This window comes from Anguilla anguilla, chromosome 19 (genome assembly GCF_013347855.1).
Source record: "Anguilla anguilla isolate fAngAng1 chromosome 19, fAngAng1.pri, whole genome shotgun sequence".
Lineage (NCBI taxonomy): Eukaryota > Metazoa > Chordata > Actinopteri > Anguilliformes > Anguillidae > Anguilla > Anguilla anguilla.
The window spans coordinates 16,637,450-16,662,966 of NC_049219.1; the positions used below are offsets into that span (position 1 = coordinate 16,637,450).

The 25,517-nt window shown below is 38.0% G+C and overlaps 2 long non-coding RNA genes across 2 annotated transcripts; both read right to left on the bottom strand.

Annotated features, from left to right (window-relative positions):
• Positions 1-2,059: 2,059 nt before the first annotated feature.
• On the bottom strand, positions 2,060-4,008 carry LOC118219392. The gene is made up of 3 exons (XR_004763755.1): positions 3,876-4,008; positions 2,773-2,870; positions 2,060-2,382 (listed from the first exon to the last, which is right to left on the bottom strand). It is a non-coding gene; the product is annotated as an uncharacterized LOC118219392 (long non-coding RNA).
• A 16,210-nt stretch (positions 4,009-20,218) lies between these two features.
• On the bottom strand, positions 20,219-23,132 carry LOC118219126. Its single transcript, XR_004763663.1, has 5 exons — positions 22,828-23,132; positions 22,351-22,439; positions 21,711-21,856; positions 21,099-21,173; positions 20,219-20,535 (listed from the first exon to the last, which is right to left on the bottom strand). It is a non-coding gene; the product is annotated as an uncharacterized LOC118219126 (long non-coding RNA).
• Between the last annotated feature and the right edge of the window lie 2,385 nt (positions 23,133-25,517).

Sequence of the window (25,517 nt, forward strand, 5' to 3'; positions counted from 1 at the left end):
TAAAATACCATATTGTTCTGTCCATGGTTGTATGAGAATACACAAAATGCTATATCCTATTTTCAAAAAATAAGGATATTCTCTGTCCTGCTTATTTGTTTTAAACAAATGATTCAACTCTAAAATACTCAAGTGCTTTTAAAGATGAGTGTTTTAGAATGTCACTTGTTTTGATAAACAAGCAGGACAGAGAATATCCTTATTTTTTGAAAATAGGGATCCTCAAAATATAGCCTATCTACTTTCGATTACACATTGAACAGCAGTGGCCCCACAAAATGGAACTTGCCAAGCATACTGTGAAAGATTACTTATTGGGATCCCTAAAAAAGACTATATTGTTCCATTCATGGTTGTGTGACAAATACCCAAAATGCATTTTAACTACTATGCATAACATTTTTCCAATTGGTTTATTCTGAATACCCACAAAGCATTTTGTGTATTCTCATACAACCATGGACAGAACAATATGGTATTTTATAGGGATCCCAATAAATGATCTTTGATTGCATTTTCTGGGGCCACTGCTGTTTGCTGTTTATATTGAACAAAAAATTTTTTTTCTTGTTTGTTAAAATGAGCATTTTCTATTTATTCAAAAAAAGTTATTTTGTGATTAGTATTTTAAAATTAAGTGTAATATAGAATGTCCATAGAACTCCTCTAAATACTGCCTGTCTACTTTTGATTAGACATATAAACCAACAAAATAAAGGAAGTCTTCAAAACAATAACACATTATACCAAAAAATAATTTAATTAACGCATCTTTTTTTTGCACGACATTGGTTGTTCTTATACCAGAATAAGAATCAACCACATGTAACAATGAACTTGACTTGTTAGTGTGCCCATAAAATACTATACAATATCATCCATGGTTATGTGATAATATACAAAATGCATTATGGGTAGCAACTTGGCATTTTGTATATTCTCATGGTTGTATATACAACCATGGACGGAACAATATGGTATTTTATAGGGATCCCAATAAATGATCTTTGACTGCATTTTCTGTGGCCACTGCTGTTTGCTGTCTAATCAAAAGTAGATGGGCAATATTTAGAGGATTCCTGTGGATATTCTCTATCACACTTAACTTTAAAATACTAATCATAAATAACTATTTTTGAGTAAATAGAAAAATACTTATTTTAACATAAACAAGAAAATAATATTTGTTCAATATAAATCAACAAAATAAAGGCAGTCTTTATTACAATGATACACTATAACAAAAAAGAATTTAACGCAGCTGTTCTTTGCAGGACATTTGTTGTTCTTATACCAGAATAAGAATCAGCTAAATATAATAATGAACTTGACTTGTTAGTGTGCCCATAAAATACTATACAATATCATTCATGGTTGTGTGATAATATACAAAATGCATTGTGGGTAGCAACTTGGCATATATAATATTAGACCAGTTCTATCCACATTACAGCAAGGTCCCCATTGCTTTTCTAAAACACAAAAAAATAACAATAACATTAACACACCCTACAGATATTCTGAATGATTATAAGATAAACTCTTCTGTTATACTTTTTTATTGTGTGTGTAATCACTACAAAACAGTTCATAATGGTTTTTTACAGGTGAATCACAAAAAGTAATTCAATAACCTACTGATTAATATGACATGTTGAAATGCATAGAAATAACTAAGAGAATCACATTCATGGTTGGGTAATACACAAATGCAATTATGAGTAATTTATTAGATTATGTATATGAAAATTCTTGTATAGATCATCAGATGTTTCAATATGAGCACACTGGGAAATACTGCTCTTCTTGCACAGCAGGATATATGGATGTACACTGTATGAGGATGAGATTCATTCTAACCACAGCACTGTATCAGAACAATAAAGGAAATCGCTTTTGCAACCTGGAGTGCCAAACCACAGCTAGCTTTGCTCAAATATATTATCTGGTGGTAATGGTCCAGTTTGCTGAATTCAGACATTTGCAATATAAGGCCAACTAGTTACACATTTATTTACTTGCCATGAATTTACCTGTGCATCTTATAAAGCTTCAACTGTCATTTTCCAGTTTTTATAAATACACAATTTTTCCCTTACTCACGCATTAAAACCTTGCTAGAGAAGTACTCACTGATAAATGTTGGTGAAGGCCACTGGTGCGTTGGGTTAAAATTCAAAGAAAACTATGGTGTCACCTGTTTCCCTGCTTCTTATCCCCAAATAAATCAGCTCAACACTTGCACTTGCTTCCTGCTTACATTACAGACCACAACAGAAATGCATTTAAAGGATCCTCAGTGGCTGAGCAAAACTCCTGGCAGGACTCCTGTTCTTCCTTGCATTTGTTGCTTCTGGTGATGTGCTGGTCAAAAGACACTGTCTGAAAGAAAGACAAACATTTTCCGGTTTCTGGGTCCATGGACAGAGGCATTGGTCAATCAACCTGATGAAAACAGTCACTGAGGGCTGGGAGACATACACGTGTGTGAAAGGATGTAACAGCATCAGGACATGGGTCACCTGTAACATGCCATGAGAATATCCCTGCAGAATACATTTCCCTTGGCCTTGCCTTTGAGTTGAACAGAGCTTACCAATGCACTAATCTGTGTACAGAAACTATTTCAAAATTCAAGTGCAAAGAATCCTGGGTGCATTACAGGACTATTTATGATGGATACTGCAAAATAACACAGTTGTTTGTAATAATTCTTCTTGTAAAGTACACAGTTTACAGAAATGAGCAGGATTACGTTCATGTGTGTCTCACCATCAACATGTTGATACCACAGTCATTCCGTACTGTTTGCTTTGGAAGTTCCTGATTCACAAAAAAGCATCTGCTACAGGCCCCGTTGTACAGACAGTCTGAGTAATACAAGAGTGGCAGCATAATCAGCCACAATCTTCTGGGAAAAGCAACAAGCAACATAAAAAAACTAATCACTGGTATATGATGAGGCCTATTGGTAGTGATAGTCACACTTACCCTGCTTCTGTTCCCTTGAAAAGCCAATTTAGATTTCGTATGAAACAATACATGTAACAAAGCATGCACAACTTTGCAAAAGCCACAGAAACATGGCCTTTTAGTTATAAAATACACAACACATCGCTGACCAAAGGAACATGATCTTATACATGCGTGACACATGCACTCTGTCAAAGGTCAGGGGAACAGGACACTCTGATTTTAACATTAACATAACATGGCATGACATAACATAACATAACGATGAGAACAGGCCATTCTGCCCAACAATGCTCGCCATTTATTGACTAAATTGTGCCTAGTGCTCTTATTTCCTACAGACTAGACAGTATCTAGCACCGTATCAAGCCCAGTCATGAAAATCCCCAGAGTTTCTGCCTCTACTACGTGACCTGGCAGGCTATTCCACACATTGACTACTCTCTGCGTGAAATAATTCTTCCAAATGGCTGTACGAAATTTACCTTTTGCTCATTTTCATGCATGTCCCCTCGTTATACTAACAGAACTCAACCTGAAGGATCTAGTAGTTCATTTTGTTAATCCCCTTCAAAATTTAAAAGCCTCAATCAGTCATTTCCATGCTTAACACAGTGCCTAGCATCTTAACTAGATAAATTTGTTTCACTGTCTAAAAGACGTGCGTTTAAGATTTAACCCAACATGAAATCTGAAAATGATGTTTACATTCAGACCATAAACGGAAATCAAAAAAAGCACAAGAGTAGCACTTGACAACCAAAAGCCAAAGTATTTTTTTGCAAAATACACATACACCGATCACATACAAGAAGTCTTTACGTAAACACAACAATGTCACTGCTTCAAAATCAGAGCAACATTAGAACAGATATCACGTGCATAGATATATTAATACTTACGATTAAATGAGTCCGGAATAATCGAGCATCGTCATTATTAACCTCTGAAAGCCAGTATCAGTTTATTTGCCAGTCAGAATCTATGACTACGCGGCTATATATCTTCCTGGCATTAACTAGGGACATTAGTATTAATCGGGGGTTTGGAAAGCAAAGCAAAGGAATGGATTGGCTGAATTGGCGTTGTGCTCTACAATTAATAGATTTGGCTCGCTCTAGTGGACATAAAACTTATTTGCAATAAAATTACGTTATTGTATCAAATCACACTACACATAGATCTGACTTTACACATTTTGATTTGATTATCAGTTTGTTTATTTTATCATTTTTAACGGCATGTTTTAATTGGGCCCATTTTTGCTTCACTGAGTCAGAAGGAGTGCTATGTGTAATGATACGCAATATGCCTTGCTGTAGGTGATCTGAACATGTACATTTACACGGCTATGTACACTATCTGTTCGACTTTAACTAGGGCGATCAGTATTAATCGGGGGTTGGGAAACTATGAATTTATAAATTGAACTGTCCCAGAGCATTGCAGTGAATAGATATGGCTCCCTCTTGTGGACACAAAACGCATTTGCAACAGAATAAGTGGTTGTGTATGATCCAACTAAATTACATATATTACGTTCAGTTTCTGTAACAAAATACAGTATACGTATATCTGACTTAACACACTTATGTTTTATTGTCAAATAGTTCGTTTTAAAAATGTTGAAATGCTTGTTTTAACAGGAACCACCATTTGAGTGCATCGGTAGAATGAGTGTAGGTGCTACAGGTGTCTCCCTCTTGTGGACAAGAAATGACATTACATCAGTATAGGTTGAAAAAAAAAATAACAGCACTTACTGTGTTAGAAAATGTTTTTGTTTCTTTATTTTTTTGTATGGTTGTCAAATGTAAACGAATCAGAAATGTTACACACAATTTTTCCTTCGGGGACAATAAAGATCTATCCAAACTAAACCTGCTCTTATTGCATATTATTTTTGTTGAGCAATGAGAGCACAATTAAAATTTTCAAGGCAGATATTTAACGTTGGAATACAATTCCAAAGTACACGCAGCACAAATCATATGGGGTGCATTGGAGATTCAGAATCCTTCATATTCTAGCAAGACAAGATCCAGTATTCCCATGTTCAGGCGAGTGGCTGCATACTTTCTGGGGAAACGTGATGTTTGAATGGGGAAGAGGATGGGCACCACAGGATTTGGCCTGTTCAGACTGAGCGATGTAAACGAACCCTTCCCTGGGAGTGATAGTTTACATTCTCCTGCCAACATCTTAGAATGTTTTTCATTCAGAGTAAGAGTGAATGGAGTGTTTGCTGAGATAAACAGCATGGTGCCCTCCTCAGCCCCTGCCTGTCATGCAGTGAGGAGAGAAGTGAACTGGGACAGGTACCATCCCCAGCAGCTCTGTTTCTGCTGCTCCCCTGCATGCTCACGGGGTAAAGGAGAATAAGATCACACCTACACACCCCTTAATTTACAGTTTATCACACATGCTGTGTGTGCGCATGTGTGTGTGAATATGTTGTGTGTGTGCATATGTGCGTGTGAATGTGCTCTACGTGTACACATAGGAAAGGAGTCACATAGGGAAAGAGTATAACACATACTGACACGCATTGTCACAGGGCAAGTGTGTAACACACTGAGACACAAGGAAACAGCGTGAAACAGAGAACAAATATTACAATAGAGCAACTATTAGTACATGTTGTTGGAATTTTTTTGTTTTTCCTGAAATGTGTGAAACTGCAACACCATGTAGTGACTTCCTGCTGTATCCTGTGCCCTGTAATTCACAATAATGAAGATGTTTAATGGCATAGTTGCTCCCAGAAGTTCTGAGCATATTGTACATCTGTCATGACGACAAGCCTTGTATTAATGACCGCCATTTGGGAAGGATTCTCTTGACATCTCTCTTCTCCAGCAAATACTTAACAGGGTTATCTTATTTTTGTGGCTAACTGTTATGAATATATATGCATAATTTGTTCTGATTCACCACTATGCTTTTCTTGTTTATCACACACCATGAATGTGATTGTATGCCATTTTATGCATATGCCAAAGAGTCAAACTCAACTCAATAGCAAAGCAACAACAATGTTTGATGCCTAGTTGAAAGATGTTATTGAAAATGGGCAACATAACAAAAATAATTGTAGGTATTTAGGATCATTTCTTCAGGGGGGAAAAAAATGTATGTGTATTATTTTACCAGAAGGCATTTTGGGCATTTATCGCACAACCATGAATGAAACCTACAGCATTTTCGGTACATGCCAAAAAGTGATATTTTCCTGTTTATTTTGTCACTCTAGTGTACTGTCTATATTTTCTATTTTGCTTGTTTACTAAAATAGATTTCTGAAAGACACAAATTATAATAACTTTAAGATGTCTGTTTTATAGTTGAATCACTTGTTTTGTATGCAAAAAAAACAAATTAGAGGATATCAGTATTTTTTTTTAAGTTAAAAATTCACACAATACCACATGTCAAATTTTGATTAGACCATGAACAGCAGTGGCCCCAGAAAATACTATGGAGAATCACTTATTGGGATCCCTATAAAATACCATATTGTTCCACCCATGGTTTTGCGACAAATACCCAAAATGCATTTTAACTAATATACATTCAATTATTCCGATTGGTTTATTTTGAATGTCCACAATGCATTGTGTATATTCTCACACAACCATGGACAGAACAATATGGTCTTTTTTAGGGATCTCACTAAGTAATCTTTCACAGTATGCTTGATAAGTTTCCCTTTTGTGGGGCTACTGCTGTTTGGTGTCTAATAAACAATAAAGACATCAATGGCTGCATTAAACATACAAAGTTAATTGTGGATATTCAGAACAAACCAATAAGAAGAATATTATGCATAGTAGTTAAAATGCATTTTGGGTATTTGTCACACAACCATGGATGAAACAGAAGGGTCTTTTTTGGGGTCCCAATAAGTGATCTTTCACATTATAGTTAGTCAGTTCCATTTTCTGAGGCTATTGATGTTTGGTGTCTAATAAACAATGAAACCATCAATGGTTGAGTTAAACATACAGAATTAATTGTGGATATTCAGAACAAACCAATAAGAAGAATATTATGCATAGTAGTTAAAATGCATTTTGGGTATTTGTCACACAACCATGAATGGAACAATATGGTCTTTTTTAGGGATCCCAATAAGTGATTTTTGAAAGTATGCTTGGTAAGTTCCATTTTGTGGGGCCACTGCTGTTCAATGTGTAATCGAAAGTAGATAGGCTATATTTTGAGGATCCCTATTTTCAAAAAATAAGGATATTCTCTGTCCTGCTTATTTATCAAAACAAGTGACTTCATTCTAAAACACTCATCTTAAAATTAACTTAAGATGTCAGTTTTAGAGTTGAATCATTTGTTTTAAACAAACAAGCAATACAGAGAACATCCTTATTTTTTGAAAATAGGGATCCTCAAAATATAGCCTATCTACTTTCGATTGCACATTGAACAGCAGTGGCCCCACAAAATGGAACTTACCAAGCATACTGTGAAAGATTACTTAGTGAGATCCCTAAAAAAGACCATATTGTTCCATCCATGGTTGTGTGACAAATACCCAAAATACATTTTAAGTATTATGCATAAATTGCTTCTGATTGGTTTATTCTGAATATCCACAATGCTTTTTGTATATTCTCATGCAACCATGGGTGTAACAATATTGCATTTCATAGGGATCCCAATAAGTGATTCTCCATAGCAGTTTCTGGGGCCACTGCTGTTCACAGTCTAATCAAAAGTAGATAGTAAATCAAATGATTTAATGACACTAACTAAACATATTAGGCAATATTTAGTGAATATCCATCAGAATGCTCTAACTGGAATAACTCAAGACATTTATTTTTGCATAAATAAAAATGCTCATTTTTACATAAACAATTAAAACTGTTTGTGCAATATAGATTGACAAAATAAAGTTGGCATTTTCTACATAATAAAAATACTCCAAAATAATTTAACACACCTGTTCTTTTTTCCATGACATTGGTTGCTCTTATTGCAGAATAAGAATCAACCAAATGTAACACTGAATATGACTTGTTAGAGTGCCTATAAAATACTATATAATATCATTCATGGTTGTGTGATAATATACAAAAGGCATTATGGGTAGCAACTTGGCATATATAATATTAGACCAGTTCTACCCACATTTTAACAAGCTCCCCATTGCTTTTCTAACACAAAAGTAATAACAATTACATTAATACACCCTACAGACATTCTGAATCATTATAACATAAACTTCTTGGTTACACTTTTTTTTTATTGTATTGTAATCACTACAAAACAGTTCATAATGATTTTTTTATAAGTGGATCACAAAAAGTAATCCAATAGCTATTGATTAACATGACATGTTGAAATGCATAGAAATGACTAAGAGAATCACATTCATGGTTGGGTAATACACAAATGCATCATGAGTACTTCATTAGATTATGTATATGAAAATGCTTGTATAGATCATCAGATGTTTCAATATGAGCACACTGGGAAATACTCCTCTTCTTGTACAGCAGGGTATATGGATGTATACTTCTGTATGAGGATGAGATTCATTATAACCACAGCACTGTATCAGAACAATAAAGGAAATCGCATTTGCAACCCGGAGTGTCAAACCACAGCTAGCTTTGCTCGGCTATATTATCTGGAGGTAATGGTCCAGCTTTCTGAATTCAGACATTTGCAATATAAGGCCAACTGATTATATATTTATTTACTTGCCATTAATTTACCTGTGCATCTTATAAAGCTTCAACTGTCATTTCCCAGTTTTTATAAATACACAATTTTTCCCTTACTCACACATTAAAACCTTGCTAAAGAAGTACTGACCGATAAATGTTGGTGAAGGCCACTGGTGTGTTGGGTTAAAATTCAAAGAAAACTATGGTGTCACCTGTTTCCCAGCTTCTTATCCCCAAATAAATCAGCTCAACACTTGCACTTGCTTCCTGCTTACATTACACACTGCAACAGAAATGCATTTAAAGGATCCTCAGTGGCTGAGCAAAACTCCTGGCAGGACTCCTGTTCTTCCTTGCATTTGTTGCTTCTGGTGATGTGCTGGTCAAAAGACACTGTCTGAAAGAAAGACAAACACTTTCCGATTTCTGGGTCCATGGACAGAGGCATTGGTCAATCAACCTGATGAAAACAGTCACTGAGGGCTGGGAGACATACACGTATGTGAAAGGATGTAACAGCATCAGGACATGGGTCACCTGTAACATGCCATGAGAATATCCCTGCAGAATACATTTCCCTTGGCCTTGCATTTGAGTTGAACAGAGCTTACCAATGCACTAATCTGTGTATAGAAACAATTTCAAAATCCAAGTGCAAAGAATCCTGGGTGCATTACAGGACTATTTATGATGGATACTGCAAATATAACACAGTCGTTTGTAATAATTCTTCTTGTAAAGTACACAGCTTACAGAAATGAGCAGGATTACATTCATGTGTGTCTCACCATCAACATGTTGATATCACAGTCATTCCGTACTGTTTGCTTTGGAAGCAGGCCCCATTATGCAGACACACAGAATAATATAAGAGTGGCAGCACAATCAGCTGCAATCTTATGGGCAAAGCCACTAGCAACTGAAATAAAACAAATCTCTGGTATATGGCAAGGCCTATTGGTAGTGATAGTCACACTTACCCTGTTTCTGTTCTCTTGGGAAGCCAATTTATGTTTAGAATGAAACAGGACTATTGTCACAAAGACATGTAATAAACCATGCACAAGTTTGCAATAGTCACAGAAACATTGCCTTCTAGTTATAGAACATGCAGTACATCGCTGGCCAAAGGAACATAACCTGATACATGCACGACACATGCACTCTGTCAAAGGTCAGGGGAACATAACATTCTGATTTTAATACAACATACAATAATGAGGAGAACTGGCCATTCTGCCAAACAATGCTCGCCTTTTTCCAGGCTAAATTGTACCTAGTGCTTTGATTTCCTACAGACTAGATGTTATTTAACACCATATCAAGCCCGGTCTTGAAAATCCCCAGAGTTTCTGCCTCTACTACATGACCTAGCAGGCTATTTCACACATTGACTGCTCTCTGTGACCTCACTATATTTTTTGTTCTGCATTGAATCAGGAAACAGTTTTACTCCCTGGGCTGGTTTCGCCACATATCTATAGATAAATTGGTTTCCATGACTAAAAAACGTTCCTTTGGGATTTAACCCAATACGAAAGCTCAAAATGATGTTTACATTCAAACCATAAACGGAAATGTTTTTTAAAAAGCACAAGAATAGCACTCGACAATCAAAAACAAAGCAGATTTTTTTTAATTTTTTTTTTATATAATAATACCAATACCACTGCTTCAAAATCAGAGCAATATTAGAACATACTCCGCATACATAGTACTTACGATAAAGACAGTCTGGAGAAACCGAGCATCATCATTATTAACCACTGAAAACCAGTACAGGAAGAAGAGTGATTGTTCAATATTTTGCGTATAGGCAAACAGGACAACCACGTTTGCGGGTTGGTAATGCACAAATGCGATTGTCGTAGCTAATTAAAACGTTACATTCAAATGCTAGTATAGATCATCAGATGTTTCAAAATGAGCCTGTTGAGAAATATTCCTCTTCGTGTGCAGCACAATATGCATTTGGGTGGTCAGAACACGTAAATTTACACGGCTAGTTCCACTACCTGGCTGGCTTTAAGGGCCGCCAGTATTAACAGGGATTGGAAAGGTAAATAATGGATTATTTGAATCAGCACATGGCACTACAGTGAATAGATTTGTCATAAAACACCTCTGCAAAAAATAACCGGTTGTGCATGATGCACTGATTTTTTGGGTTAATTTATTCTGTTAGCAAAATGTTTTACTCATAAAATTCAATTATCTGAGCAAACTCTTAAATACAGGGTTCTGGTTAAATTAAATAGTTATCCCACGCCACTGCAAGGTATAAAAAATAATAAATCTGCGTAGTGCATAAAACTAAAAAAGCTTTCTGTGAAGTGCAGCTGTATATTGCAGTCCCCTAGTCGTTGTTCTATATTGTTTTTCTTACGTTTTGTATTTTTTTTTCCTCTGGCAAATGTAATTTAATTGTTTCCGTATGTGTTCTTGTTAAACTATGTTTTCTGCAATCAAATATTTTTTTCTAATTAAACGGGGGTTTGGATTAGCTGAATTGGAGCAGGGCGCTAGAATATTTAGAATATATTAGATTCCTCTAGTGGACATAAAACTCCTCTGCAATAAAATGTGTATGATGCCAAATTACACATATTACGTAATTGTCTGTACCAAACTACAGCATACTTAGATCTGACTTTACATATTTTGATTTGTTGATTAATTTGTTTATTTGATCATTGTACGGGCTTGTTTCAACTGGGCCCATTTTCGCTTTCCGTGAGTCGGAAGGAGTACCTCAGTGGAATGAGTGTAGGGCGCTACAGGTGTCTCCCTCTGGTGGACAGAAAATTGTAGTGCAGCAGAGTAAATTGGATTAAAAAAAGAATCGCACTGCTATGAAGTATTTTGATTTGATAACCAGTTAGTTAATTCTATAATATATGAATGCATGTTTTAACTCGGCCCATTTTTGCTTTCAGTGAGTCGGAAGGAGTGCTATATGTAATGATACGCAATATGCCTTGCTGTAGGTGATCTGAACATGTACATTTACACGGCTATGTACACTATCTGTTCGGCTTTAAGTAGGGCTGTCAGTATTAATCGGGGGTTGGAAAGCTATGAATTTATAAATTGAACTGGCGCAGAGCATTGCAGTGATGAATAGGTATGGCTCCCTCTTGTGGACACAATACGCATTTGCAACAGAATAAGTGGTTGTGTATGATCCAACTAAATTCTATATATTACGTTCAGTTTCTGTACCAAAATACAGTATCCGTATATCTGACTTAACGTACTTACGTTTTATTGTCAAATAGTTAGCTTTAAAAATGTTGAAATACTCGTTTTAACAGGGACCATCATACTTTACATATTTCGGTTTGTTGATTAATTTGTTTATTTGATCATTTTACGGGCTTGTTTGAACTGGGCCCATTTTCGCGTCTCGAGTTGGAAGGAGTGCAGCAGTGGAATGAGTGTAGGGCACTACAGATGTCTCCATCGGGTGGACAAAAAATTGTAGTGCAGCAGAGTAAATTGGATTTAAAAAATAATCGCACTGCTATGAAGTATTTTGATTTGATAACCAGTTAGTTAATTATATAATATATAAATGCATGTTTTAACTCGGCCCATTTTTGCTTTCAGTGAGTCGGAAGGAGTGCTATATGTAATGATACGCAATATGCCTTGTTGTAGGTGATCTGAACATGTACATTTACACGGGTATGTACACTATCTGTTCGGCTTTAAGCAGGGCTGTCAGTATTAATCGGGGGTTGGAAAGCTATGAATTTCTAAACTGAATTGGCGCAGAGCATTCCAGTGAATATATATGGCTTTCTCTTGTGGACACAAAACGCATTTGCAACAGAATAACTGGTTGTGTATGATGCAACTAAATTCTATATATTACGTTAAGTTTATACAGTATCCGTATATCTGACTTGACATACTTAAGTTTTATTGTCAAATAGTTCGTTTTAAAAATGTTGAAATTCTTGTTTTAACAGGAACCACCTTTTGAGCGCATCGGTAAAATGAGTGTGTGCTACAGGTGTCTCCCTCTGGTGGACATAAAATGGATTTACACCAAAACAGGTCGGAATAAAAAAAAAGCAGCACTTACTATGTTAAAAAATGTTTTTGTTTGTTTTTTTTTTGTATGGTTGTCAAATGTAAGCGAATCTGAAATGTTGCACACAATTTCTCCTTCGGGGACAATAAAGATCTATCCAAACTGAACCTGCTCTTATTGCATATTATTTTTGTAGAGCAATGAGAGCGCAATTAAAATTTTCAAGGCAGATATTTAATGATGGAATACAATTCCAAAGTACACGCAGCACAAATCATATGGGGTGCATTGGAGATTCAGAACCCTTCATATTCAAGCAAGACGAGATCCAGCATTCCCATGTTCAGGCGAGTGGCTGCATACTTTCTAGGGAAACGTGATGTTTGAATGGGGAAGAGGATAGGCTCCACAGGATTTGGCCTGTTCAGACTGAGCGATGTAAACGAACCCTTCCCTGGGAGTGATAGTTTACATTCTCCTGCCACATCTTAGAATATTTTTCATTCAGAGTAAGAGTGAATGGAGTGTTTGCTGAGATAAACAGCATGGTGCCCTCCTCAGCCCCTGCCTGTCATGCAGTGAGGAGAGAAGTGAACTGGGACAGGTACCATCTCCAGCAGCTGTTTTTGCTCACAGGGTAAAGGAGAATAAGATCACACCTACACACCCCTTTATTTACAGTTTATCACACATGCTGTGTGTGCGCATGTGCGTGTGAATATGTTGTGCGTGCATATGTGCGTGTGAATGTGCTCTACGTGTGCACAGGAAAGGAGTCACATAGGGAAAGAGTATAACATAATACTGACACGCATTGTCACAGGGCAAGTGTGTAACACACTGAGACACAAGGAAAGAGCGTGAAACAGAGAACGAATATTACAATAGAGCAACTACTAGTACATGTTGTTGGAATTTTTTTGTTTTTCCTGAAATGTGTGAAACTGCAACACCATGTAGTGACTTCCTGCTGTATCCTGTGCCCTATAATTTACAATAATGAAGATGTTTAATGGCATATTTTCTCCCAGAAGTTCTGAGCATATTGTACATCTGTCATGATGACAAGCCTTGTATTAATGACCACCATTTGGGAAGGATTCTCTCTTGACATCTCTCTTCTCCTGCAAATACTTAACAGGGTTATGTTATTTTTGTGGCTAACTGTTATGAATATATATGTGTAATTTGTTCTGATTCACCACTATGCCTTTCTTGTTTATCACACACCATGAATGTGATTGTATGCCATTTTATGCATATGCCAAAGAGTCAAACTCAACTGCGTGCCTAAAAATAGCAAAGCAACAACAATGTTTGATGCCTAGTTAAAAGATGTTATTGAAAATGGGCAACATAAAAAAATGAATTGCAGGTATTTAGGATAACCTCTTTAGGGAAAAAAAATGTATGTGTATTATTTTACCAGAATGCATTTTGGGCATTTATCGCACAACCATGAATGAGACCTACAGCATTTTCTGTACATACCAAAAAGTGATATTTCCTTGTTTATCTATTCAGTGCAGTGCACTGTCTAGTCAACAGAAAATAAGAAAAGTTTTGTGAATATCTGTTTATGAAATAAAAGATATTTTCTGTTTTGCTTGTTTATTAAAAACCAAAGGATTGAACTCTAAAAGATAGCTTAAAATAACCTTAAGATGTCTGTTTTATAGTTGAATCACTTGTCTTGTACACAAAAAAAAGATTGGAGAATATCTATATGTGTTAAGAATTCACACAATACTACATGTCTAATTTTGATGAGACATAAAACTGCAGTGGCCCCAGAAAATGCTGTAAAATATTACTTATTGGGATCCCTATAAAATACCATATTGTTCCATCCATGGTTTTGTGACAAATACCCAAAATGCATTTTAATTAATATACATTCAATTCTTCCGATTGGTTTATTTTGAATATCCACAATGCATTTAGTATATTCTCACACAACCATGGACGGAACAATATGGTCTTTTTTAGAGATCCCAATAAGTAATCTTTCACAGTATGCTTGGTAAGTTCCATTTTGTGGGGCCACTGCTGTTCAATGTGTAATCGAAAGTAGATAGGCTATATTTTGAGGATCCCTATTTTCAAAAAATAAGGATATTCTCTGTCCTGCTTATTTATCAAAACAAGTGACTTCATTCTAAAACACTCATCTTAAAATAAACTTAAGATGTCAGTTTTAGAGTTGAATCATTTGTTTTAAACAAACAAGCAATACAGAGAATATCCTCATTTTTTGAAAATAGGGATCCTCAAAATATAGCCTATCTACTTTCGATTACACATTGAACAGCAGTGGCCCCACAAAATGGAACTTACCAAGCATACTGTGAAAGATTACTTATTGGGATCTCTAAAAAAGACCATATTGTTCCGTCCATGGTTATGTGACAAATACCCAAAATGCATTTTAACTACTATGCATAATATTCTTCTTATTGGTTTGTTCTGAATATCCACAATTAACTTTGTATGTTTAATGCAACCACTGAGGTCTCAATTGTTTATTAGACACCAAACAGAGGTAGCCCCACAAAACTGGAACTTACCAAGCATACTGTGAAAGATTACTTATTGGGATCCCTAAAAAAGACCATATTGTTCCATTCATGGTTATGTGACAAATACCCAAAATGCATTTTAACTACTACGCATAATATTCTTCTTATTGGTTTGTTCTGAATATCCACAATTAACTTTGTATGTTTAATGCAACCATTGATGTCTTTGTTGTTTATTAGACACCAAACAGCAGTAGTCCCACAAAATGGAACTTACCAAGCATACAGTAAAAGATTAGTTATTGGGATCACTAAAAAAGACCATATTGTTCCGTCTACGGTTGTGTGACAACTACCCAAAATACATTTTAAGTATTATGCATAAATTGCTTCTGATTGGTTTATTCTGAATATCCACAATGCTTTTTGTATATTCTCATGCAACCATGGGTGTAACAATATTGCATTTTATAGGGATCCCAATAAGCCAGCGTCTACATTTTCTGAGGCCACTGCTGTTCGATGTCTAATTGAAAGTAGATGCTGTATAAAAGGATTCTCTATTTTGCTTATTAGATGTTATGGTTATATTAAACAAGTTTAATGTATGCATTTTAGAATAAATCATTTGATTGTTAACCCAGTTTAACAGAACAGCAGTTGTTGGTGTTCCACATAAGCAACCAAATACACTATGAAATGTGACTTCTTAGAGTGTACATAAAATACTAAACAATCACAGTCATGGTTGTGATAATATACAAAATGCACTGTGGGTAACAACTTTACATCTATGCATTTAGACCAGGGAAAATAAAAATTGCAGATTGTCAAGATTAGTATGTAAATGTTATGTATATGTTTTCATTCTACAAAGACATGCAAAAGCAAGAACTTGTCAGTGTACAGATAGAATCTGCAGAGTTCACCTATGTATACTGTTTATAATCTTAGCATGCCTTTTTAGCCTCTGGAAGCTTTCAGTGCATGCTTTAAACCACTGGGGCCTGCGTTGTCCGTACAGCCAAAACACACCAACGCCAGAACACCAGTATCAAATCCACCATACTCAGAGCATGGGATTCTGCCACACTGTGAGAGTGCCAGGCGGTGCATCGAATGCGTTAGCAAACCTGTTCGTGGTTGTCGCAAAAACTAAAAATGAAAACTACACAAGCTGTGGAAACGTGGTTACCCTTAGCAAATTTCTGTTCCAAAACTCCTAAAGAACTTGAAAGCAACTTTTTTTTTTTAGTGCAGATGGTTAATTTGCACTCTTCACTCTGAAAGTTGCCAATTACAGAACCAATCAGAAGTTAGTTCACCCAAGATGAACATTGTTGCTTTGAAAGTATGGACATTTTCCACATAAGAATTTCAGTTCTCTACCCTTCACAGCATTGTAACTAAAACAGAGACTACACACATTAAATACCAAAGGAAAAACAGAAACTCAACTTCATTTTAGTGCAATCACAGGACATTACAATAAAAACATTTTTAAAAATTTATATATGCTGTTATTGATACAATAGATTCTGCCTTTAAAGAATTCACCTTTAATTTCAACCAAGCCACACCATTCCTAATTTTTAGATGCTCACTCATAAGAGCTTCGAGGAGCTCATGGTGCATGTTTTGGACCAATACAGTCTGAGAGACCCATACAGCAGACGTACTGAAAACCAAACTTCTAGACTAAATACCACACCCTTTAGAGAACATGGAATTCTGCCCTACTGTGAGGGAGCCAGGCTCTGTTCATGGTTTCAATGCAAAAACTAAACAAATGCATTGTGGGTAGTAATTAAAATGTGCAATATGAAAATGCATCAATGTTAAATGTGCATCTCTGCAAGATAACAGGTTGTATATGACACCAAATTACTTATTACACAATTAGCTATATCAAAATACATATCTGACTTTAAATATCATAGTTTGAATATCAATTAGTTCATTATTGAATTCTTTACATGTTTACCATGGTCCATCTTTGTTTTGAGTTGAGGGGGCACATCGGTAGAAGTCTGTTGTTTGTGTTAAGTTTGTAGCTGAACTGAACCTGAGCCTGTTCTTACTGTATATTTTTGAGCAATGACCACACAATTCAAAACTTTAATGTCACAAAGTTCCAAAGCACACACTGAACTCCAGCAATATACATCCAAAATTATACAAAAAAACTCCAATAGGACCTCCAAAACCACACAAAATAATCTTTTCAAAAGCCAGTAAACACCATACAACAACCCACAACCAGTAATAAAACCACACTAAAAACAAAAATAAAAGGACAGTACATATCAAACAAACTCTGTTCTTTCCCACTCCATCAGTTCAGCAAAGTCCAGTCCCATCATTCTCCACAGTTTCTCTCCATTTGTGCTTTAGCAGTCTCAGTCCCCCACTTTCTGCGGTCCCGCCCCATGTAGTCCTCAGGCAACAGTGGCAAGGAAAAACTCGGTGGCAGATGGGAAGAAACCTCAGAAGGAACCAGGCTCAAGGGGGGGGGGCACCCAACCTCTGGTCGGCTCAGGGTGCAGATCGGTGGATGAACACGGTCAGTCAGTGTTTACCTCGTTCATATTGCGGCTCAGATGATGGGCGGGGCCAGGTGGCGGTGGTGGGGCGCAGCGGGTGGCGACAGATGTGGGCAGGGTGGAGGTGCTTCGGAAAGAGGGGCTGGACCGCAGTGGTGGGGGAGTCCAGACAACTCAATTTGGGGCAAAAGCCCCGCCGGCAGCATGGGGAAGAAGGTATAAATGGCGATTAGGGAGTGCGCAGTAGAACAGACAGTGGGTAAAGTGGCAGTGGGATGAATTGGGGATTACAAAGTGGCCCCAAAAGATACCAGACCAACCTCCCCCTGCTACCTGGGACCTGTAATCCCCTAATCCAGGTTTTGAACATGCTCTATTTATTATTATTATTATTTTTTTTTTTTTTTTTTTTTTTTTTTTTTAACTTTTTAATGGTGTGCGATCTTGGCCAGGTCTCCCTCGAAAAAGATATTTTAATCACAAGGGATTTCCTGGTTAAAGGTTAAATTAAAAATAAATTAAAATTAAAAATCCCTTCTCAGGACAAGCAATTGGTTCTAGACAGCGCACAAACGGCAGTGGGGATAATGGACATCCCGGGCAGACACCGCAGGGTACACAGCTTTTGTTTGGTACCCATTAAACAGAAACACTCTACCCCAGCATACAGAACTCCCACCTGAGCCAAGATGTCAATATGTGGACTAGCCTGCCAGGTCACATAGTAGAGGCAAAAACTCTGCAGGTAATCAGAGCACTAATTTAGTCAGGAAAATGGCGAGCATTGTTGGGCTGAACGGCCTGTTCTCGTTACCTTATGCAACTGACTGCACTGAATTGTCAGCAGGCAAGCTTCTCCACTCTGATTGGGCGAAGCCGTAACGGGGCTGGGCTTCTGTACAGGTATTAAACATTACCAACCAATCAGCAATCCCTCACAGGCATTCCGATCTTCATTCAGGAAGACACAGCCATTTCAAGGTACACTCCTTCTTCCTTGACAGTCTCATCCTAAAATAAGTAAATGCATACCCGTATCAGAGAGAGGCCACACGCTTACAGCTTACATTTTAGTACCTCAGCTCAGCATTAAATCAGCATTTTCAATAAGGACTAACTGCTGAGATACTGATGTATACAGACTAAAGTAAATCAAACTCTGTTGCTGCACAACATGCTTCAATGATAATGGTGATATCGGACTTACCATCAAATGCGTCGGCCAACCTAACAAACCAAAATAACTTCCTGTGTGATACAGCTGCCCATAAATACAACAGAACGTAGTTTTAGTGACAACCCTGCTGAGAACAGCATGAATTGCTGAAATGTCAGTCTAAAACTCAAATTTTTTTTGTATAGCGTATTTTACAGCAGTTGCCACAATACGCTTTAGACAACCCTGGCCTAAACCCCCACAGGAGCAAGCCTAAGGCAACAGTGGCAAGGAAAAACTCTGTGGCAGATGGGAAGAAACCTCGGAAGGAACCAGGCTCAAGGGGGAAACCCATCCTCCTCTGGTCGGCTCTGGGTGTTGACTGGCGACCAGCATGTCAGTCAGTTTTACAGAGTTTATAATGTGGCTCAGATGATGGGCGGGGCTGGGCGGCAGTGGTGGGGAGCAGCAAAATTCATTCTGTGACAAAATATGCATCAGAGAAATAAGTGTGGTAATCCATCGGGGGGGGGGGGGGTCACAATTATGACAATTACCACACAACCACCTACAATTTTATACTGACTACTACAAAAGATAAGCGAACCTGCTCCATGGCTGCCGTGATGTCGGCCATTTTGCTTCCTGCAGATCCTCCGTCCTTCTTCATGAACACTTCACTGCGCTGTGTGGACTACACGGGTCACGCTGTGAAAGGAACTTCGACAGCAGGGGGACTGCAGCAATTCTTAAACTCTGAAAATGAGTTTCCACCTGAAAATGTTCAATGTGTACACACAGAGTTATAATGGAGGGAAGACTAGGATAGTGAGTTAAGTTTTACATAAAATTGAAGTAAAATACACACAGCCTTGCTCAATACCAGGACCCACCTCCCTTTCACTAGGCTAGAGAGTAAAGACCCTACCATTGTTCCTAATGGGTCACTCCAGGAAAATGAATCAACTTCCAACAACTGTGAAGAGTAAAGCAGCCCATCTGCTGCAGACTGCTCATAGTGCTCATAGTGCTCATAGTGCTCATAGTGCTCATAGTGCTCATAGTGCTCATAGTGCTCATAGTGCTCATAGTGCTCATAGTGCTCATAGTGCTCATAGTGCTCATAGTGCTCATAGTGCTCATAGTGCTCATAGTGCTCATAGTGCTCATAGTGCTCATAGTGCTCATAGTGCTCCCTGTCCCATGGTTACATTTAACCTTTGTGCTGCCCTCCGGTTTAAAAAAATAATAAAAATAAGACTTCAGTTTAACAGCAGTACACAAGGGCGATGGGAGGCAATTAGTACACAAGGGTGGCAGGAGGCAACTATCATACACAGGGGTAACAGGAGATAAGCAAGTGCTGAGGCCTTATGCTAGGGGTACAGAGTGCTAATTCAGCAGGTTACTCAATACCTTCTTATGTAAGGATCTCTTAAATGTCACCATTCGAATGGGTCCAACGAAGTAGTCAGAAGGTACTGGATACCCGCCGGCCAGTTCAGCCGTTGTCATCAGGAGAATCATACCAAACTGGACATGGCTGCAGACTGAAGGCCCGGCAGTGCGCCCTAAACCAAGCAGAGCGCCTCTTGACAGTGAAATTCCATTTGTTCTGCAGGATACATACTGTAATTATTTCTCCATATTCAGGTAGCCCTTCAGTAAATCCACAGAACCATCATTCCTTTTCTATAGGGGGTGCCCTTGTAATCAGCACATGTAGCTAGATTTACTTTTGTAATGTTTAGGTATATCTGATGACATCCTCTTTCAGTACCTCCACAGGAACTTCAAATTCAGATTTCGCAGGACCTAATGAAAACAAGTGAAAACCAGTTTACACTGCCACATTCAAAACTGGGGGGTAAATAAAGTTCCAGTAAATAAACAGTGACTATTGTAAAAGAACAAAAAATGTTTCCAAACATCTTTAGATGACGTTGATAGTGAATATCTCTAATGGGCCAAAGCAGGCACAGTAGCCAAAAAGGAGAGCCAAGAGCAGAAATATAATCAATTCATAGATTAATTACAAGTAAATAAACTAAAGAAATAAAATCAACAATACGAGTCTATACAAAACCAGGAGATGGGGGTAAAGCTGTCAGCTAGACTATTTTACAAGAAAACAAAATTCCATTAGAAACATGTGGAAAGGGTGGATTGTCATCATACCTCTTTTGAGGCCAAAGTGGAGTCCATGTCCAAGAGGTGAAAACAGGGAGCTGAAGTGCCACAGCAGGATCGCTTCTTTAATAAAAAAAAATAATAAAAATGAACACATATATACACACACACACACACATATATATATAAACTGCAGGTAAAGTGGGGAAATCCCCATCTGAGACTAACTGCACTTACAAGTGCTAAGCAACGAAAAAGTTTCAAACCGTAGCTAGGTAGGCAGCTAACAACTGTGTTTTCCAACCCTGGTCCTGGGGACCCACTGGCCTGCATGTTTGACATGTTTCCCTGCTCCAACACACCTGATTCAAATGAATGGGTCGGTCATCAAGCTCTGCAGAAGCCTGATTACGACCCATTCATTTGAATCAGGTGTGCTGGAGCAGGGAGACATCTAAAACATGCAGGGCAGTGGGTCCCCAGGACCAGGGTTGAGAAACACTGATGTAGCCCTACCGTTACGCTACTACATGAAAACGGTTGTATTTAAGAGCACAGGACCAACAAACATTTACATATTAAGCAGCCGTATTTGAGCTTTCACACCATTTAAACATGTTTTTCTTCTGTCAAACCCGACGTTAAGTTTGCCACGTGCACCTTTGCAACCAACAGCAGGAGCGACCTCCTCGCAGGCACGTGTAGTTCTGTGTAACCTCATTTTATAGGCCAACCTGGACGTTTCTTCCGCCATGCGTTCCCCTCGGAGGATTTCCAATGATCTCTACCCACAGGGATATCGATTTCTGCAAACAATAAAGCTTTTGTGGTTAATACAATCTTCAGAGTTTCACGTTCTCTTAAAGCACGTAACAGCTTAATTCACAATTGAAACATTAAAAATGTGTAATTTATGTCGTAAAAATACACGTCGAACTCCCTTAAGCTTCTATTAACCACAAGCCTTAGGGGTGGTCAATAATAAGTGCCCTCACTCGGTTCATAAACGACGTTTTTGGAAAAGGCTAACCATTTATATTTTAATTCTTATATTCATCAAAACCGGCTAGCCAGCTAGCTTTAGTGCCGTTTGCGCCTCCGTTTCGATCACGAGTTTTGTCCACCAAATCTAGCTAACGTTAGCGAGCTAGCACATCACGTTGCAAATGTAATGTTTGAAAGGTCAAATATGTTAAATATGCCATGCATTACAAAGAACAAAAGTATATTGTTAAATGGCACTACAGTTCTCACAAACAAGTTAACGGATGGTACAGATAATTCATAGATATAATCCTACCTTTCACAATTGCTTAAAGGAGAACGTTGAGTCAAGTTCAGGAAATGGTCACTTACATCCGGTCGCACTTGCGCAGTATAGGAATAGAACTGAGAAATAAACATTAGAAAAATATTTTAAAGCAACAAATGTATTTTTTACATAATCTGAATACAAACATTTTAGAAAAAGGACAGTCCCCAAATTTCACTTTTTTGCATGTAGGCCTACATGAAGACACTGTTCCAAGTTCCTTTAAATCATTTCGGGAAAATTGGGTAGCAGCATTGCTATGAATTAACTGACTTTCCACTGACTCCGGTAACATCGATAGCTAACTGTTAGTTAGCAAGCTAGCTAGCTAGCTAACCTCCTTCCATGTAGTCAGCGAACATCAAAGCAAGTCAGGTAGAACTTAATTAAATAGACGTGTGATAAGCACTTCATGGTTTAGAAAATATTTTGACTAGCTAGATATAAAAATATAACTTCTCTTACCTTCGTAATGTTACAAACACAAATATTCATTGTGTGAGCTGTTTGACGCCGCTTCGTTGCCTTCTAATCTTCCCTCAAAAATGCAGATCAGTGCGAAACCGTCGGAAGGCTTGTAGTCGTGCAGTCTACTCCCACGCACAATCTACATGGCTAAGGTAAGGAAAACCAATTAGTTCACCCTACAGAAACGGATATTATAATATCAGCATATTCCGGGTTAAAACGATCCTTAATGCGTTTGATTTTGGGGGGTGATTTCGTTCGCCCGCCATGCTTCGCAGCGCTACTGTTCAGCACATCTCATTCCACAGCTGAAGATGTCCGTTGAGCTGCTAATTAGTTGCGCCAGGTGTGCCAAATTAGGGTTGAAATGAAAACCTGCAGGATGGTAGATCTCCAGGAACGGGGTTGGTAACCACTCATTCTTCATTTACTCATTCTTTAAGAAAATCTCTGGGTCACGATAGAAAAATAAAAAATCTTGGAGCTAAACAGACTGATGTCAGATTTAGATAAATTGAAGAATAAACTATATTCACGTAAATCAAAGTTTTAGGGCTGTAATTCTTTTAGGCTTGACTCAGTGCACTTTAATTTTTATTTTTGTCCTTGACCTTATGTCTAGCATAGAAGAAACTATGTCCCCCCCCCCCCCCTGGCGATCCTCAGGCAAGTCTTTGTTAGCCCTGGGATCTACTCTGAGGCACACTGCCTGGCCTCCTCTTTATTGCAAAAGCCTTTCAGTGAATGGGTTACCATAAAAAATAAAAATAAAATTATTATTATAGAACTTGGACGTTAAGCAGCCGGGAGTGTTTCACTCCTAACTCGAGGGACTTTCTTCTTGGCATTGTCCTTTTCTTCTATTTTTGGTTTTATGCAATTTTATGTTTTTCTAGGCCAAGGTATTTGCTGGCTCGGCCTGGGACACACAGTTACACATGGTGCAGTGCAGCTAGGCGTGTGATGCGAGTGCGCGATCCAAGAACAAGTCAACGTGTGAGCCTCACGCCGGATTGGCTGTGACAGGTGTGAGTGACGACGGCTGCTTTCACGTCCTGCCCACGGCCAGAGTTTCCCCAGTTCCTCTGCCGACACCTCGGATCTGTGACATCATACATCCACACGACAGTGAGTCATTTGATCGCCGCTCATACATATTTCCTATATTTTACTATTGGATCTGTTTCGAATTGACAGCATGATGTCATTAGTGGAGGATGAAAGGGATTCTAGATTTCCATGTCTCATAACTAAGACTCTTGAGTTTGGGTGGAGTTGTAATGTTAAATAGTACAGCACTTGGGACAGACCATTTAGTATATGAGTTATTACCTTTAAAATGAAGTATCATTGGTATAATTAAGTTAGAAAGTAATAAGTAATAGTATGTGTAAAGTGTTTTTAAAAATCTTAAGATATTTCTTGAGTGCAGATGTTTCATCCCAGTCAAAATGGAGAAGTCTACAGTGTTGGGTTAGAGATGGAGAAGTCTACAGTGTTCGGTTAGAGATGGAGTAGTTTTTAATATCACAGAAATGCACTTCCTGGAGCTTTATTGTCATGAAAGTAATGAAACAATATTACCCAAGCCATAGAGTCGATGTACATGAATAAAATAAGATTTAACGTTTGAGTGGTTACAATAGTGAGATGTAAAGATTATTTTACAAAGCTTATTTACAGGTACCGGACTCCCTTGCTCTGTGTTATTTCATGACATATCAGAAGAGGCATTTATTTCCTTCACCCACAGCAATTTAGAGTCTCCTTCAGCGTTTAGGTGTATTTTTGGTGTGTTCTTGATTAGCTGTGCGGTGAGTTAGTGCTTTTCGTATTATTCTGATGCTGTAGCCCTATCTGACCCTGCTGTTACATCACAGCAGAGCTTTGCGCGTGCGCTATTCTCACGGTGTCTTTCTGTCGCATACGTGAGTGATTTTGACTTGTGTTTCTAGGTGGGTGTGTTAGCAGGACCACACGGTGCTGTGGGTTTGCACTTTTATGGTTCCTGGTCACAGAGTTTTGCTGCGGATGACATATGGTATATTAATAAGAGGAGCACGTAAATAATGTGATGTCACGGTGTCGGAAAGCAGCACTTTTGGGAAGAGGATTATTCACACGTCTGTACTCTCAGTCCCTGTCCTCTCCTTTATAAGTCCCCCTTACATCAGCACGTACGACAGCACAATGATTTGCACCAGTTTTTGTTTCTTTGCGTGTGTGTGTGCGTGCAGGCTTTGACCTTTGACCTTCGGCACGCCCGACAGGCGTGGGCTGGGTCCGTTTCGGTTCCTTCGGCCCTGTCAGCTGACCTGGAGAGACGCTCAGCATTACGCTTACTTCCTGTCGTACTCATGAAAATGTCAGACAGGAATGTCACAGCTATAAATTCTCAAATATGTGTGACCAAATTGGGGGGAAAAACCCTTATAGTTGTACTTTATTGTTAGAGTGTAGAAATGTCTGCTTTTTTGTGCTTTGGAATACCTTCGTGATTTACTGTATGATACAATGATGGAGCGTTTTTCCCTTTATAAATTCTTAGTAAAAAAAAAACAGGCGTCCAGACTGCCTTAAAGTTGGAAGCTTCATGAAAGGAAAAAACTATTTGACTTTAACATGAACTGCAAGCTGTTCCAGGAAGGGCTAAAGCAGGTGAGCTCTTACAGGTGCCTTTACCTGCT